The 16367-nt window shown below is 42.8% G+C and overlaps 1 protein-coding gene across 2 annotated transcripts in view; it reads left to right on the top strand.

The window, feature by feature from the left end:
• PCOLCE2 (procollagen C-endopeptidase enhancer 2) overlaps positions 1-16367 on the top strand; it is a 125431-nt gene that overhangs the window by 79955 nt on the left and 29109 nt on the right. The window lies entirely within an intron of this gene.

Here is a 16367-nt window from a genome sequence, read left to right as displayed (position 1 = left end):
CTACAGCTTGCCATCAAAGTCACCAAAGTAAACACCCTTTCCTACTCTTAAACAGAATTAGGTTATATGCACTGCCTGCTTTTACATGTGTCTATGGTTTCCACAGACACGCTTGAGTTAAAGCAAGGTTCATTTTCAGTTTCAATTCATTTATATTTAAGTCCAATAATAATTTTAAAATATTAATGCATTCAAGTTAGTTATAATTAAACATTAGTATATCTGAATTTGGCTTTATAGATGAATGTGTTGGAGAAAAGCCCATTTCTAAGCTCCTAAAGAGTCCCTTATATTCTTTTTCTATTCTGCTGGAACAAATTACCACAAACTGATTGGCTTAAAACAACATATTTGTTCTCTTATATCCTGGAGGTGAAAAGTCTGGAATTAGTTTCACTGGGCTCAAATCAAACTGTCAGCAGCGTGTTTTCTTCTGGAAGTGCTGCCAGACAGGGGACCTGGCTGTGGGCAGGTCTGCCTAGGGCTGGCCAGTAGTGTGTGGGTTCTTGACTTCATGCAGGAAAGGTTTCACAGCACGGATCCAGGTGATTATGAGGAAACATTTATTAAAGCTGGGGACAATGAAATAAGGAAGAGCTTAACATAGAAGGAGCAACAGGAGAGCCCAGGCTGGGCTGCCTTAATTCTCTGGAAAGTCAGAGAAAAGGGGGCCTTGGGGCCAGGGCCAGGGGGTTTCCTGGGATGAACTGCCACTGCCCATTGCTGCCCTGGTTGCAAGTCTCATAGGATCCTTTAGGGTTTAGGAGATATGTGTCTGGTGGGGAGAAGAGGGGAAAGGGAAGAACGGTGGCTGCTCCCAGAGGGAGAGCACTCGCTTTCTCCTTTGTCTTGAGGGCTTTTATCTCTTTCTCACAGGTGGGAATCTTAGGGGAGGTCTCAGGGGAAGCAGCAGAATATTCATCAGTTTTCCAGGTGTGCTCCTCCAGGGCCGTGGTCTCCACGGATTGGTCAGTGTCAGAGCAGGGGGTCGTTAGTCATTGAAGCTGGTCCTGGTGTCGCTCACCTGGTTTTGCGGCTTTTATGGGTCTGGAGCTGAAATATAGCTGAGGCCTAGATGTTATCTCTAGGGAGGTGACCTTCTGTATCTGCTATAAATTGCTCTGCAGTTTGCTCAGCTCTCTGTCTCAGTTTCCCCATTTCACTTGTCCTGGCTTCCTGGCCTATCTTGGAAACTTGAAAGAGAATCAGTTTTCTTGCCTTTTTTTAGCTTCTGAAGGCTGCTGGCAAACTTTGTCTTTAAGGCACATCATCCTATCTTGGCTTCTGTCATCATATTTTCTTCTCCTCCATGGCAGTCAGACCTTCCTCTTATGAGGGTACTTGTGGTTACATTCAGGGCCCACCTACATAGTCTAGGATGCTCTCCCCTTCTCAAGATCCTTAATTTAACCTTCTCTGCAAAGTCCCTTTGCATATGAAGTAACATTCATAAGTTCCAGGAATTAGAATGTGGACACTTTAGGGGCCATTATTCAGCCAATCACACCCTTGTTGATTCAGCTAGTCTTTTCCTCTAGATCAGTGGTTCTCAACCTGTGGGTCGAGACCCCTTTGGGGGTCGAACGACCTTTTCACAGGGGTCGCCTAAGACCATCAGAAAACACATATATAATTACATATTGTTTTTGTGATTAATCACTACGCTTTACTTATGTTCAATTTGTAACAATGAAATTGGGGTCACCACAACATGAGGAACTGTATTAAAGGGTCGCGGCATTAGGAAGGTTGAGAACCACTGCTCTAGATCCTCCTTCTGAGCTCCTTTTTTCCTCCCTTGAAATTCCCTTTTACCCAGTAGTCCTCTTTTTCTCCATCTTCAGTTCTGCCTTTTTTTGTTCCTTCCCCATAACCTATAAATTTAGGTTCTCCCAAATTAAAAAACAACTCCCTCTTGACTCTCTATCCTTCTCTAGCTTCTTCTGCCATGTTTTTTCTTTATATACAACTGTTTTTAAAAATAATTTCATTTAATTTTCTAGCAATATGGCAAAGAAGCTAGGTTAAAGCATTGCTGAGTTGGCAAAAAAATAAAAGAAATCATCTGAGGTAACAAAAAAAAAATGACAAAAAGCCCAAATCTGGAGAGAGAAACAAGTATGTGCAGGTGGCAGCTTTCTTCAGTATTTGTGCCAGTCTTTGATGACCTAGAACTTCATTCTTCACAGGCCATGCTTGGGAACAGAGGATAGAGCTCAGGGTCCAGGCAAGGGAGGACTTTTGATCAAAGACCATAAGGGACCTACAGAAAGTGACACCAATGTGACTGAACTAACTTTCCCTACAACCCACGGGTGTTAGTAAGGAACATCAGCAGTTTTGGACTTAGCTTTTGGTAAAGGGATGAAGAGGTAGTTCCTTATGAGAATTCCTAACCAAAAAGCAGTCCACAGATGAGTCTAAGGTTACAATTTACACTAAATGCACTCAAGAATTTAATTTATAAAGTTTCTGAGTTGGTAGTGCCGACAGAGGCTGACAGAAGGAAATATAAATTCTCCTTGGAAGAATGCATCTTAAACTTTAAGAATACCTATAGCAAAAAATGGGAGAGAGGACACAAAATGGCAGCCAAAATGGCAGACGTGTCCTGAGCCTTATCTCAGAGCAGATAGAAAAAGCATCTAAATTGAATAACATCCAGCTGGAATTGGTGAAGTAGAAGCAGCTGGTGAGACAGTTTGCAGTTGGGAAGGGCAGAGGACACGCAGAGAATGGTAGGATTGGGGATCTGGGCTGGAGAGAGTTGTGAGACCTCCAAACAAAGAGGGTAAAAAGGAAGCTGCACAGCACTAAGTCTGTGTCCCTCTGACTGTGGAAAGGAAGTCTACAGGACTGTTAGTGGCAGGGGATTATAGATCTAAGTCCACAGCCAGAAGAGGCTGAGCCCAGAGGGGGCAGCCTGAAGAACTGCCCAAGCTGTGTGGTGCCAGGGTGAGAGAAACTCACAATGGCGAAGCTCTTTTCCCTCTTCTTGGTCCTTGCCATTATTCGCTAAACCCAGTTCATAGGACCTTTCAAATAAAAACACTTACCCGTGACTGAGGTGCAGGTGGAGTTGTGGACTTGTGGAGTCTGGGAAGAGGCTGTGGAGAAGAGCAGGTCAGGGAGAAGTGACCGGGAGTCTGGCACTGGGACATTCCTGACACTCCAGACCTAAGCAGCCGTTTTCTCCTGAAGAGCTTAGCTGCTCCCAGAAGTCTCCAGGCTACACCCTGAGTGGTACAAAGGACACAAAAAATACAGCCACACCCAGACTACACCCTGAGTGGTACAAAGGACACAAAAAATCTGAATAGCCCCTAAGAGCCCTCAGGGACTGGGTTGAAGAGAGGCCATTCAGTCCCGGAAAACAATACAGCAACCTCCCTAACTAAAGCTCTGTCAGAAACAGCCGCTTGAGAGATTAAGATTGACAGAGGCAGACAGGCTAAGTGGGCAGACTGGTCCCACCTGCTGGAAGTCAAGGTGGTGGAGATAGACACAAACAGAGGAGCGGTGGATCATGTGGAACTTCAACATGGTGTTGACTGCCTAACAGGAAACTGAGAAGTGTCAGACAGTACAGAAGAGTGAGATCTTAAACCAGCCCCCATGGGGCATTAAAACTCAGCTGAAATGAACAACACTTCACTTAAAAAAAAATTATCTTTTATTTAAAAAATTTTTTTATTTTCTTTGTTTTTTGTTTATTTTTTCACATTATTTTTTCTTCATTCTATTTTTTGTTATTTTATCTTATTTTTTAATTTTTAAATTTTTTCTTTCTCTTTTTTTCTTCTTTTCCACTCATCCTCTTTCTACCACCTCTATACTGAACTGAGGTCCTCCCCATATTCATTCAATTTCTTAACCTTACTTTCTGTATATAATCTCTGCCTCTACAGATTCTGCCCCAACCCTCTTTTCTGAGTGTTCGCTGTTTGCATTTTTTCATTTATCTTTTTTTTCTGTGGTGCTTTCTCCCCACGTATATATGTTTTGTTTTTTTTTACTTTTTCTTCTTTTTCTTTTCTCTCGTACCATTTTTTCTTTCCTCAATATCATTTTTGCTCTCTTTTCTCTCCCCTAATTCTCTTTTCTCTGGTGGTCACTGTTGTTGGGGTTATTGGTGTCTTGAGTATATTCATGTTTTGTTCCCTTTGTATCGTGTTTTATCAAGTTGTATTTTGTGCTGTTTGGTCAATGTGGTAGAGAGCGAGCCACATAACCAGACATCCTGAAAGGAGACTCCATCCACGAATGGGACAAAAACACTCAAATTTCAACTACACCAAGAAAACCCAAATTGCCCAAGTAGGAGGCAACCCTAGATTTCCCAGCCCAGAAGACCAGAGAGATTGCACCACTGGGTCCTGTAAAACATCTACTATATAAGACAAATTCAAAAAATCTAGGTGGCATAGCAATTGATCTGATCTGTTTCTTTGAATCACAAAGAAACAGAAAAAATGGGGAGACAAAGAAACAACCCCCCATTCGAAAGAAAAAGAAGAATCACCAGAAAAGGAAATAAACGAAATAGGAGCAAGCAATTTGTCAGAGAAAGAATTCAGAGCAATGGTTATAAGGACAGTGAAAAGGATGGAACACAAATTCAACAACATGCATAAAAAGCAAGAGGAAATGAAGAAGAATCAAGAGGAAGTGAAGAATGACGTAGCCACAATAAAGAACACAATGGAAAGTTTCAACAGTAGACTAGAAGAAGCTGAGGACCGCATTAGTGAATTAGAAGACAATGTAGATAAAACCACCCAACCACAGCAGCAAATGGAAAGAAAACTTAAAAAGAAGGAGGAGGGCATAAGAGAGCTTTGGGACAACATGAAACGAAACAACATCTGCATAATAGTGGTGCCAGAAGAAGAGGAAGTGGAATGAGGAATAGAAAACCTGTTTGAAGAAATAATGACAGAAAACTTCCCTGATATTGGGAAGAAAAAATTCACACAAGTCCAAAAAGCTCACAGAGTCCCAAACAAGATGAACCCAAAAAGACCAACACCAAGACACATCAACGACAAAGCAAGAATCTTAAAGGCTGCCAGAGAGAGACAGAAAGTTACCTATAAGGGATCTCCCCTTAGATTATCAAATTATTTCTCAACAGAAACACATCAGGCCAGAAGGGAATAGAATAAAATATACAAAGTGATGCAAAGCAAGGGACTGAATCCAAAAATACTATACCTGGCAAGGCTATCATTCAAAATTGAAGGTGAAATCAGGAGCTTCACAGACAAAAAAGTGCTAAGGGAATTTATTACCACCAAGCCAGCAATGCAATAAATGCTAAAGGGACGTCTGTAAAAAAGAAGAAATAGAAAGGGAAGAAGGAACATAGGCACAAAGAATAAAAATGGCAACAAACAAGTACCTATCAATAATAACCTTAAATGTAAATGGATAAAATGCTCTAATCAAAAAACATAAGGTAGCTGAATGGATAAGAAAACATGACCCATATATTTTCTCTCTACAAGAGACCCACCTCAGAACAAAGGACTCACACAGACTGATAGTGAAGAGATTGGAAAAAAAATTTTAGGCAAATGGAAATGAGAATAAAGCTGGGGTAGCAATACTTATATCTGACAAAATAGACCTCAAAGTGAAGGTTATAATAAGAGATAAGGAGGGTCACTTCATAATACTATAGGGAGCAATTCAACAAGAGGATATAACCCTGATAAACATATATGCACCAAATACAGGAGCACCCAAATACATAAAAAAGCTTCTGGAAGATATCAAGGGAGACAGTGACAGCAATACAATCATAGTAGGGGACTTTAATACCCCTCTATCACCATTGGACAAATCCTCTAAACAAAAAATCAGCAAAGAAACAGCAATCCTAAATGAAATGACTCACTAGATCAGATGGACTTAATTGACATCTTCAGAACATTTCACCCCAAAGCTACAGAATATACAATCTTCTCCAGTGCACACAGGAAATTTTCAAGATATACCACATATTAGGACACAGGCAGAGTCTCTTCAAATTCAAGAAGATAGAAATCATATCAAGCATCTTATCAGATCACAATGGCATAAAATTAGAATTCAACTATAATAAAAACAATGAAAAAATTCAACTACTGATGAAATTGGAACAGTAATAAAAAAAAAAAAACTTCCAGCAAAGAAAAGCCCTGGACCAGACAGCTTCACATGGGAGTTTTACCAAACATTCAAAAAAGAACTAAAACCTATTCTTCTCAGACTATTTCAAAAAATTCAAGAGGAAGGCACACTTCCACGCTCATTCTATGAAGCCAGAATTACCCTAATCCTAAAAACAAATAAAGACACTACAAAGATAGAGAATTACAGACCAATAACCCTGATGATCATAGATGCTAAAATTCTCAACAAAATTCTAGCAAATTGGATCCAGCATTACATTAGAAAGATCATACACCATGACCAAGTGAGATTTATTCCAGGGATGCAAGGCTGATACAATACCCACAAATCAATAAATGTGATTCATGACATAAACAAATTGAGAGGCAAAAATCACATAATCATATCCATTGATGCAGAAAAAGCATTTGACAAAATCCAACATCCTTTCCTGATAAAAACTCTCAGCAAAGTGGAAATAGAAGCATCAGACCTCAACAAAATAAAAGCCTTATATGACAAACCTATAGCCCACCTTATACTCAGTGGCCAAAAAGTAAAACCATTTCCCCTATGAACAGGAACAAGACAGGGATGCCCACTTTCACCACTCCTGTTCAACATAGTACTAGAAGTACTAGCCATAGCGATCAGACAAGAAAAAGAAATAAACGGCATCCAAATTTGAAAAGAAGAAATAAAACTGTCATTATTTGCAGATGACATGATATTGTACAGAGAAAACCCTACAGACTCCAATAAAAACATAATAGACTTAATAAATGAATTTGGCAATGTAGGAGTATACAAAATTAACACCCAAAAATCTATGGCTTTTTTATACACCAATAATGAACTCACAGAAATAGAAACTAAAAAAAAAAATCTCATTTACCATTGCAACAAAAAAAATTATGATACCAGGAATAAACTTAACCAAGGAGGTAAAGAACTTGTACTCAGAAAATTACAAGACACTGAAAAAAGAGATAGAGGAAGACAAACAAATGGAAGAATATACTGTGTTCATGGATTGGTAGAATCAACATAATTAAAATGTCCACACTACCCAAAGCAATCCACAGATTCAATGCATTCCCCATTAAAATACCAATGGCATATTTCAAAGACTTAGAATAAACTCTTCAAAAATTCATCTAGAATAAAAAAAGACCCTGAATAGCTGCAGCAACCTGAGAAAGAACAACAACGTTGGAGGGATCACAATACCAGATATCAAGCTATATTACCAAGCCACAGTTCTCAAAACTGCCTGGTACTGGCACAAGAACAGACATATAGACCATTGGAACAGAACAGAGGACCCAGAGATCGACCCAAGCCATTATGCTCAATTAATATTTGACATAGGCACAAGCATACAATGGAGTGAAGACAGTGTCTTCAATAAATGGTGTTGAGAAAATTGGACAGATACATGCAAAAAAGTGAAACTAGACTGTGGAGAGCGGCTACAGTGTTTGGACAGGATCAAGCCTCAGTCTGACTTGTGGCAAAGCCACATACAAGTCCTAGCTTGGAGGGCAAAGCCCTCCCAGCACAATTATAGCCAAAAGGCAATGGTTGTAAGCTTGACCTTATAGTCTGACCCTGCAGTCCTAGGTAGCTAAGGGATGTGGGCTGAAGGCAGTGGAGGGAAGAGGGGGGAAGTGGGGCTTGGAGGTGCAGCAAGTGCTGCCTAAACAAAGTTTGATAGAGAATGGTAACAACAGGAAAGAAGCAGATTTGAAATTTGCAAGAACATTGTAAACATCTTGCCCTTGTTTTGCTTTGTGTGATCTGACTATAAAATAAAGATCCTGCTTACAGGCAGGGTCGCTGTTTCCTCATCCAGGCACAGTGATCTACCTGGCCCCAACTGTATTCTCTTGTCTGTTTTCTTTAATCCTTCAACGCCCCTTCTCAGGTTCACCACTGGCTGTGGTGGACGCGGTTCACTAGACCACCAACCTACACCATACACAAAAATAAACTCAAAATGGATAAAGGACTTAAATGTAAGATGGGAAACCATAAAAATCCTAGAAGAAGCCATAGGCAGCAACACAGCAGACACTTGTCGTAGCGATATCTTTATTAATACAGTTCCTAGGGCAATGGAAACTAGGAGAAAATAAAAAAAATGAGACTACATCAAAATAAAAAGCTTCTACATAGCAAAAGAAACCATCAACAAAATAACAAGAAAGCCCAGTGCATTAGAGAACATATTTGCCAATGTTATGTCCAATAAAGGTTTCATCTCCAACATTTATAGGAAAGTCATACAACTTAACAAAAGGAAGATAAACAATCCAGCCATAAACTGGGCAAAGGACCTAAATAGATACTTTTTGAAGGAGGACATACAGAAGGCCAAGGGACATGAAAACATGCTCAGAGTCACTACTCATTCAAGAGATGCAAATTAAAACAACAATAAGGTACTTTCTCACACCTGTCAGAATGGGTATCATCAACAAACGACAAGAGCTGGCGAGGATGCGGAGAAAAGGGAAACCTCTTGCACTGCTGGTGGGAATGCAGACTGGTTCAGCCACTGCGGAGATCAGTATGGAGTTTCCTCAAAAGACTAAAAATGGAACTTCCATTTGACCCAGTGATCCCACTTCGAGGAATATATGGTAAGAAACCAGAAACACCAATCAGAAAGGATATATGCACCCCTATGTTCATAGCAGCACAATTTACAATAGCTAAGATTTGAAAACAGCCTAAGTGCCCATCAGCAGATGAGTGGATTAGAAAACTGTGGTACATCTACACAATGGAATACTGCACTGCTATAAAAAAGAAGAAATTTTTACCATTTGCAACAGCATGGATGGAACTGGAGAGAATTATGCTACTCGAAATAAGCCAGTCAGAGAAAGATAAATATCACATGATCTAACTCATTTGTGGAATATAATGAACAACATAAACTGATGAACAAAAATAGAACCAGAGACATAGAAGCATCGAACAGACTGTCCAACTTATAAGGGAAGGCGGGGGTGAGGGGGTAAGAGATCAACCACAGGATTTATATGCATGCATATGAGCATAGCCAATGGACACAGACAGTAGAGTGGTGAGGGCATGTGCTAGGGGGTGGGATCATTCGGGGAGAGGTCAATGGGGGAAAAGGTAGATTCATGTAATACTTTAAACAATAAAGAATTTCAATTTTTAAAAAAGAATACCTAGAAGTAAAGTTTTAAGAAACATAGGTTCTCAATAAAAAAGCACAAAGCAACAAGGAAAAGCCAACATAATCAATAATCAGCAGAAATAAGCAGTATAGTCAGACCCACAGAGGCATTTATAAAAAGTATGAAACAGAATGTGAAATGTGTATGCTTAAAGAAATATGTCAACCAAATACACAGTGCAGACTATTCAAAATATGACTAAGAAACAAGAGACTTTCAGAAATGTTTAAACAGATTGAACAAAGAGCCTAAGAGAATTTTTAGAACTGAGACATATAATAATTTAAACAAAAAACTTAATGTACGTGTTAAATTATGGATAAGACATAGCTCCAGAAAGAATTAGGGAACTGAGAAATAGACGTGAGATAATTAACTAGAATGTAGCACAGACAGATAGATGGAGAAGAAGTGTTCAGAGGCCAGAGTGGAAGGACCTCACATATTTAACACACATGTAATCAGTTCTTTAATAGAAAATAGAGAATGTAGGAAATGCAATGTTTGAAGAAATAATAGCTGAGACTTTTCCAATGTGGATGAAAGATATCAATCATCAAATTAAAAACTAAATAAATCCTAAGCGACATATATATAATACTAGAGGCCCAATGCATGAAATTAATTCATGGGCAGGGTCCCTAGGCCTGGTGGGCAATCAGGGCCGATTTGTGGGGCAATTGGGGGCTCCCGCTGGCACCTACCTTGGCTGGCCTGGGTTCTGCAGGCGGGGGGCAGCTCCTGCATTGAGCGTCTGCCCTCTGGTGTCAGTGCATGTCATATTGACTGGTCGTTCCACTGTTTGGTCGATTTGCATATTAGGCTTTTATTATATAGGACTAGGGGCCCAGTGCACGAATTCGTGCACCTTGAAAGGAACTGTGGGCCACTAGGCTGCAGTGGGCATAGGGGTAGGTCTTGACCCATCTTCTGTGCCCCCACCCTGCCCCTCCTGCTGTGGTCCCCAGTTCCCTGTCTATTGGCAGCCCCGCTCCCGCCGCTGTTGCTCCCATGTGCTGATGGCCCCAGCCCCACTTGCACCCACTGATAGCGCAGAGTGATTGGTGCTGTTGCCAGCAGTGGGTGCGAGCAGGGCCGACACCATCAGCAGGTGTGAGCAGCTGTTGCTGCCCCAATTGCCCCTCAGGAGCGGCCGGGGGGGGGGTGGAGAAGCCCTGAGGGGCGATCTGGGTCAGCAGCCACCACTCGCACCCACTGACAGCGCTGAACGATCGGGGCCAGCATCGGGTGCTGGCAGTGGGTGCAGGTGCCAGGCAGGACCGGGGCATGCAGGAGCAAACAATTTTCAGTAACCACTCGAGGCTCGCCCTGATGACAGCGACTGGTGACCTGCCTTGGTCTGGCGCCCCCACTCACCTGCTCCACCATCTCACTGCGACCACTGCCCACCATGTTCCACTCTCTGCCACCTGCTGCTGACGCCTGCCATGTTCCATGCGTGCCCCCTGGTGGTCGGCACACATAATAGCGACCAGTTGTTTGGTTGTTCCGCCATTTAGCCTATTTGCATATTAGGGTTTTATATATATAGACTAGAGGCCTGGTGCACGAACATTCGTCCCCTGGAGGGGGGCGTCCCTCAGCCCAGCCTGTCCCCTCTCATAGTTCCTCGCATAGTCCAGGAGCCCTCAGGGGATGTCCTACTGATGGCTTAGTCCCACTCTCCACGGAGAGTGGACCTAAGCTGCAGTCTGGCCTCCCTCTGCAGGAAGCAACTGGGCTGATCAGGGGAAGGTGCCTCCTCCATCACCCCATCTCTGCTGCTGCCTCTGGCCTCCCTCTGCGGGAGGTGACCAGGCTGATCAGGGGAAGGCGCCGCCCCCATCACCCCGCTTCTGCTGCCACTGCCAGCCATCACAGCTGCGCGGCCTGAGACCCGGGCCTTTTAGCCACCAGCGCTCACCGTTGCCTGAGCCCCGGGCCTCGCAGCTGCCAGGGCTCACAGCTGCCTGAGCCACGGCCTTGCAGCCGCTGGGACTCACAGTTGCCTGAGCCCTAGGCCTCGCAGCTGCTGGGGATTATGGCTACCTGAGCCCTGGGCCTCGCAGCCACTGTGGCTTTGTCTGGATGGATGTCCGGATGAACATCTGGAAGATGTCCACTCTAATTAGAATATTACCCTTCTATTAGTATAGATACCCGTTCCTATGTGTATTATAGTAAAACCACAGTACAGAAGAGAGGGATATTAAAAACAGCCAGAACAAAAGGCATGTTATCACAAAGGAAAGACACATAACTTAATAACTAACTTCTCAACAGCAATAGTGGAAGTTAGAAGATGTTAGAAGAATGTCTTCAAAGTACTGAGACAAAGTAACTATTAAACTTGGATTGTGAAAAAACTCTTTTGTGAATGTGGGTAAAATCAACACCTTTTCAGTTAAACAAGAGCTGAGAGAGTTTACTTCCAACATATCCTAACCAAAGAAACTTCATTATGTACTTCAGGCAGGAAGATAATGGTCACAGAATAAAGGGTGCAGCCGGAAACAATGGACAAAGGTATTGGTCATAAGTATTGAAGGGTTCTGAGTTCCTTGTATTATTTGACAATAGGATGAATATATTATTCAACTTTATAATTTGTTAAAGTAAATAGGGATGTTAAATTTAGAGTAACCTCTAGAAAAAGTAGAAGTCTTTAACTTCCAAAACACTGGAGAAAAAACATGAAATGAGAAAAAAAGTTAGATCCAAAAGAAAAGGGAAAAAAAGAAACATAAAAAAGGTTGGTCAAATAAAAAGCACAAAATGGGATGGTAGAAATATCTCCAGATATATTTGTAACCAATGTAAATACAAATGGACCAAATCATTAATGGAAAGGTAAAGATTGTTAGACTGGATAACAGCAGAATCCAGTCATGTGCTATTTATAATAAGACATTCAAAAAAACAAGAAGAGAGCATTTGAGAATAAAATAATAGAAAAAGATATTGGAAAAACACTTATTGAAGAAAACTGGCATAGCTTTATTGATATCAAGACAAAGTAGATTTGGGGCAGATAGCATTACTAGAAATAGTTGCTATCCTATCTAATAAAAGACAAAAAGGGTAATTAACCATACCTCCACTACGCTTCCCATTGGTTAATCAGCAAGATATGCAAATATACTGCCAACAAAGATGGCGGCTGGCAGCCACACAGCTGAAGCGAGCAGGAGGTTTGCTTGTTCCAGTGATGGAGGAAGCCAAGGTTCCCCTCCTGCCGCAGCCCAGCTCTAAGCTCTGAAAGCAACAGCTCCAAAGCAACAAAGTTTCCATTATAGAAGCCAAACAAACCCCAGATACCTGCTTTCAGCCAGCCACGGCCTCAGAGCTGGAGCAAGCAGGACGGCAGCAAAGTTTCAATTATAGAAGGTAAATAAATCCCAGAATTAAAAACAAAAAAGAAAAAAAGGAGAGACTGGGAGCTTCAGTTGCCGGCCAGCCTGAAAACAGCCCTCAGCCCCTCACCCAGACTGGCCAGGCACTTCAGTGGGGACCCCTACCCTGAAAGGGTTGTGGCCAGCCTGAAAACAGCCATCAGCCCCTCATCCAGGCTGGCCAGGCACCCCAGTGGGGACCCCCACCCTGAAGGGGGTGTGACCAGCTGCAAACACCCATCAGCCCCTCACCCAGGCTGGCCAGGCACCCAAGCAGGACCCCCACCCTGATCCGGGACACCCTTCAGGGCAAATCAGCCAGTCCCACCTGTGCACCAGGCCTCTATCCTATATAGTAAAAGGGTAATATGCAAACTGACCCTAACAGCAGAAAGACTGGGAATGACTGGTCACTATGACACACACTGACCACCAGGGGGCAGACTCTCAATGCAGGAGCTGCCCTCTGGTGGTCAGTGCACTCCCACATGGGGGAGCTCTGCTCAGCCACAAGCCAGGCTGATGGCTGCCAGTACAGCGGTGGTGGTGAGAGGCTCCCACCACCTCAGCAGCACTAAGGATGTCCGACTGCAGCTTAGGTCTGCTCCCCGCTGGCAAGTGGACATCCCCCGCGGGCTGCCAGGCTGCCAGAGGGATGTCTGATTGCCAGCTTAGGCCCAATCCCCCAGGGAGCAGGCCTAATCCAGCAGGTGGTCATCCCCTGAGGGGTCCCAGACTTCGAGAGGGCACAGGCCGGGCTGAGGGGACCCCCCCCCCCGAGTGCACAAATTTTTGTGCACCGGGCCTCTAGTATAATGATAAAAGGTACAATTCGTCAGAAGTTATAAACTTGCGTGTATGTCAATAATGTGTAAAGCAAAAAAGTAAATGACTAAAAATTAAAAGATAGATCTACAAAGACCACTATTATACTAGGAGATTTTAAACACTACTCTTTAAATAATTGACAGATTAACTGTGAATTACAAAAAGATGGGAAATTCGGATATTGAAGATTAAAAAAATAATTAATAGGCTTGTTCTAATGGACAGAGAACATTGTATCCAACAACAGGGGAAAATACATTTTTCAAGTAAAAATGAACATGACTTGAGGTGGTGAACACACAATGCAATATACAGATGATGTATTATAGAATTGTACCTGGAACTTATATAATTTTATTAACTATTGTGATCCCAATAAATTCAATAAATAAATTTAAAATAAAAGAGCAATACAAATAGGATGCATAGCCAGCCTTTCTAGTGCCCAGAATTTAGACAGTATACTTAATGGTAAAGGTTAGCTTTTGGTGAAGTTGATGGCGGTAGGTAAATGTCGGTACTCGCCACCTCCCACAACCATATCAATATTACAGCTAAAATATAGAACAACCATCATTCAGAACTCCTGAAATCTGGCTGAATGGAAGTCCTACAATTAGAGAAGTAAAGAAGAAAACACATTGAGACTGGTAGGATGGGCAGAGACATGGAACTGGCTGATCTGACATCACGTGTGCCATTTTTTTAATCAGGAGGGAGATCTTCCCTGTGGAGTCCACTCATGAGAAGCAAGGGGTCCCAGCCCTACACCAGACCCCCAGCCCAGAGTTTCAGACCTGGGAAGTCCCTATAATTTCGGGCTGTAAAAACCAGCAGGGGTTGTGGCTGAGTGACACAGAGGCTGCAGGAGTACCAGGTCCTCTTAAAAGGCCTGCACACAAACTTACACAGTCTCACATCCTCTGAGCTTCAGCACTGGGCAACTTTGGGGGAATCCAGGGACATGGGAGGAATTGGATTGTCTGGCATCAGGGCAGGAACTCAGGGGTAGCTTTTTCCCAGATGGGGGTGCTCATAGGGGTCATTATTCCTGTGCTAGGACCTCCCCTGTCACAGGGCTGACTGGCAGCCATATCTGAGTCTTCATCAGCCTGGCTCACACTGTTTGCTCAACCCTGATGATTCTCTGAGACCCCTCCCAATCCAATTTGCAGCCCCATCCAAGCTGTTTGCAGCAGCTTTTTCATATGAATGATCTGTCCTGGCTCAGGCTTCAGACTTTCCTAAAATCTCTCAAACAAGCTGCAGCTGGTGTCATCATGCCCCAAACCTATCAGTAAATGGCCCAAGACCTGGCACTAGCACCAGCATGCCTTGCTTCACAGCTGGGCCTCGCCTGGGCAAAAATAGATTTACAAGCCCAGGAAGCATAAGAGTCCCAAACAAGAGGAACCCACAGAGGCCCACACCAAGACACATCATAATTAAAATGCCAAGGGTTAAAGACAAAGAGAGAATCTTAAAAGCAAGAGAAAAGCAGTTAGTTACCTACAAGGGAGCACCCATACAACTGACAGCTGATTTCTTTTTTTTTTAATCCTTAATTTCTTTATTGGTTAAGGTATTACAAATGTGTCCTCATCCCCCCATTAACCCCCAACCTCCCCCCCCGACTCATGCTCTCATCCCCCGGTTGTCCGTGTCCATTGGTTTGGCTTATATGCATGCATACAAGTCCTTTAGTTGATCTCTTCCCCTTACCCCAACCCTCCCCTACTTTCCCTTTGGGGATTGATAGTCTGATCACTGTTTCTCTGTCTTTGGATCTGTCCCTGTTCATCAGTCTATGTTGTTCTCTATATTCCACAAATGAGTGAGATCATGTGGTATTTATCTTTCTATGACTGGCTTATTTCACTTAGCATAATGCTCTCCAGTTCCACCCATGCTTTTGCAAATGGCAAGAGTTCCTTCTTTTTTACCACTGCATAGTATTCCATTGTGTAGATGTACCACAGTTTTTTAATCCACTCATCTGCTAATGGGCACTTAGGCTGTTTCCAAATCTTGGCTATGGTGAATTGAGCTGCTATGAACATAGGGGTGCATATATCCTTTCTGATTGGTGTTTCTGGCTTCTTGGGATATATTCCTAGAAGTGGGATCACGGGGTCAAATGGGAGTTCCATTTTTAGTTTTTTGAGGAAACTCCATACTGATCTCCACAGTGGCTGAACCAGTCTGCATTCCCAGCAGCAGTGCACGAGTGTTCCTTTTTCTCCACATCCTCTCCAACACTTGTTGTTTGTTGATTTGTTGATGATAGCCATTCTGGCGGGTGTGAGATGATACTGCATTGTCGTTTTGATTTGCATTTCTCGTATAATTAGTGACTTTGAGCATGTTTTCGTATGTCTTTCAGCCTTCTGTATGTCCTCTTTCAAAAAGTGTCTATCTAGGTCCATTGCCCTTTTTTTTTTCTTTTGGCCTGGGCGAGTCTATTTTGAAGAAGTGGCGTTAGAAGAAGTGGGGGGTGTCGGTTGGTCAGGGGACAGGAGACGCGGCTCAGGTGGGCCTTGGGATACGCAGCGTGGGGGAGGCGCGCGCGATTCATGCACTAGTTGAGTGAGCCAGTTAGTCAGCAGTCTCATTGTACAGTGGTTAGTGCTAGTCTCGTCCGCAAATTGCGCGCCGGTGACAAAAGTACCTACTCAAAGCATAAAGTTACCTGTATTTTTCCAACCAGCTGCAAGTCCTACTGGTATTTTTGTCATCAATTTAAAAATTGTAATTCTTTTGTGTTGGTGGCTTTAGT

The sequence above is a fragment of the Myotis lucifugus genome, unplaced genomic scaffold (genome assembly GCF_000147115.1).
Source record: "Myotis lucifugus unplaced genomic scaffold, Myoluc2.0 scaffold_21, whole genome shotgun sequence".
Classification (NCBI taxonomy): Eukaryota; Metazoa; Chordata; class Mammalia; order Chiroptera; family Vespertilionidae; genus Myotis; species Myotis lucifugus.
The sequence above is the reverse complement of the archived record's forward strand: the minus strand, read 5'-3'. Positions and strand labels throughout refer to the sequence as shown.